The 2,500-nt window shown below is 39.1% G+C and overlaps 1 protein-coding gene across 1 annotated transcript in view; it reads right to left on the reverse strand.

Moving 5' to 3' along the window:
• LOC143292241 (glutamate receptor ionotropic, NMDA 2B-like) overlaps positions 1 to 2,500 on the reverse strand; it is a 266,241-nt gene that overhangs the window by 125,130 nt on the left and 138,611 nt on the right. The gene's annotated exons all lie outside the window — the stretch shown is intronic.

A 2,500-nucleotide genomic window follows, 5' to 3' on the forward strand; every position in this document is an offset into this window, starting at 1 on the left:
ATAGCAAAACATATTGAAGTTGCAATTTCTCAAAAATTCTAAAGCTTTATACAGGCAGATGGGCAAGTTCCATAATTATACACCCCATTTTGCCGTTTTGGAAATCAATATAAGCCAACTTAAAATGTTTAAATACTGTTGTTGTTTTATTAGTTGTTTTTTTTAACAAACTTTATTCAAAGTGTTTGAATTGGTCGAGCGCTTCGAGAACTTGATACCGAGACTTTAACGGTATCTAAACTTTTTTTGTCTGTCTGTCTTTCTGTCTTCGGACATGATGCGGGCCAAAGTTGTCTGTGCAACCTCAGTGGGCAACGAAAAGTAGGATAGTTGGTGATGAATGGCTTACTCACCTCACCGCTGGAAGAGCACCGGAACAGGATTTCCGAGTGTAACCCTCAAAGTTTTAGGGGATTCTGGATTGAATGTGTGTGTGTGTGTGTGTGTGTGTGTGTGTGTGTGTGTGTGTGTGTGTGTGTGTCTGTGTGTCTCTCTCTCTCTCTCTCTCTCTCTCTCTCTCTCTCTCTCTCTCTCTCTCTCTCTCTCTGTGGAATCAAATCTATGTACCTTGACAAATCCCAGTTGTTAGCTTTGAAGAAGTTTCACAGTGATTAAAGGAGAAGGGGAACAAAGTCCAAAACCGCCAAATTGCATTGTATACGGACAGACCAATCCATATCCATTTCGAATAGATTGCGTCGTGAAGTGCATTGGCTGTTGGGTAAAAATTGTCTCCGATAGAAAAGTCTAGACAAACTCGAAGAACGTGTAATTTATCACTTGGATAAGAAAAGACAGAGTGCACTAGGTCACTGAAATAGAAGAAGAATGTAACATAGAGAAAGGCTTTGGTTATATGCGTATGGCTCGAAACCAAGGACGGGGATTTTTTTTTTTTTTTTTTTAATCATTTATCATTTTGTGTTGTTGTTGCTGTGGTTGTTGTTGTGGCAAATTAATATGATTATGTGTTATCTGACTAATCCGTATCATGCATCGCATTCCTCAATGTTAGGTTTATGCGCAGGTTAGACATTTGCCCTTTTGTTGTTGTTGCTGTTATTGTTTTCTTCAGCAGCTGTAGTGAAGCCCGTGTGGGTCAATCCTCCACGTTTTGATATCTCCTATAAACTTAATGTAAAAATCATTTCTTGATATATCAATTGTGTGAGCAAAAGTGAACAGGAATGATAACAAAAGCAACAACAATAATGATGATAGCAACAGTAATGATGATGATGATGATGATGATGATGAATGATGATGATGATAATAATAATAATGCAAAAAAATCAGGCCGACTCGACGACATTCTAACAGGCGTGTTGTTAGTAAGAAAATAGTCAACAAAATGCAGGTAGCATCGATTTTGACGACAACAACAGAGACAAACACAGGTAGACAGACAACAAAAACAGAAGCCAATATATATATATATATATATATATATATATATATATATATATATATATATATATATATAAACAACACCTGCCATCCCTCAAAGTTTACGACAAAAAATGGGCATGACAAAAACCATTGCTAAACGGATATATAAAACAACAGCAAAATAAAAATAAAAAACAAAAAAAAACAACCAACAAACAAACACCAACGTAAAATTGACGATGATTTCAGCTGTGCTTGATTTTTGTTCTTCTCCCTCGTACGCTCTAGACAGGAAGTTCACCAATCTTCCGCTCGCACGATCTCTGTGACCCATAGCCGTTTGTCATTCTCAGGGATTATCTGTCTGCCATGTCTGTCTCTATCTCTCTATCTGCATGTCTATGTATGTCTCTGTAGGTATGTTTGTGTCTGGTTCACATCTGCATGCTGGCTTGTTTGCTCTATGTGTGTGCGTGCGTGCGTGCGTGCGTGCCTGTGTGTGTGTGTGTGTGTGTGTGTGTGTGTGTGTGTAAACATATGCGTGTACTCGCTCCGTGCACATTATGTCAGCGCGCGAGCGCGCACGTGCGTGTGTATGGGTGTACGCTGATATGCGTGTTTGCGTGTTTGGATTCGATTGTGCATATCCGTATACATTACATGTGCAAATGTATTTTGTTTTCTCTTTCTTTATTGACTTTACGTCTTAACTCACCTGCTTCCTTGTTCTGTTATCTTATCCAATCATTTTGTTAATTTGGGGAGAAAAAAACACACACAAAAAAACAACAACAACAAAAAAACCCTCACCCTCTTTTCTTCTTCCTTTTTTTTCTGCTCCTAACTCTAACATTCATTAACTCTCTCCATACGAACGGCGAAAGAGACGACGTTAACAGCGTTTCATCCCAATTACCATCATCCAAATATTGCAAACGGAACGCTCTTATACTGAAGAGGTGAATGTTGACAAAGAATACCACAATTCTGACGACGGAAGCTAAAGGTTGGGTCATTCAGACACCCACTGGACATCCGAGGGGTCTGTGTAGAGGAGAAGAGAGGACTGGCCGTACTGAGTGACTTAACTCTCTCCATACGAACGGCGAAA

Source organism: Babylonia areolata, chromosome 18 (assembly GCF_041734735.1).
Source record: "Babylonia areolata isolate BAREFJ2019XMU chromosome 18, ASM4173473v1, whole genome shotgun sequence".
In the NCBI taxonomy this organism is placed as follows: Eukaryota; Metazoa; Mollusca; class Gastropoda; order Neogastropoda; family Buccinidae; genus Babylonia; species Babylonia areolata.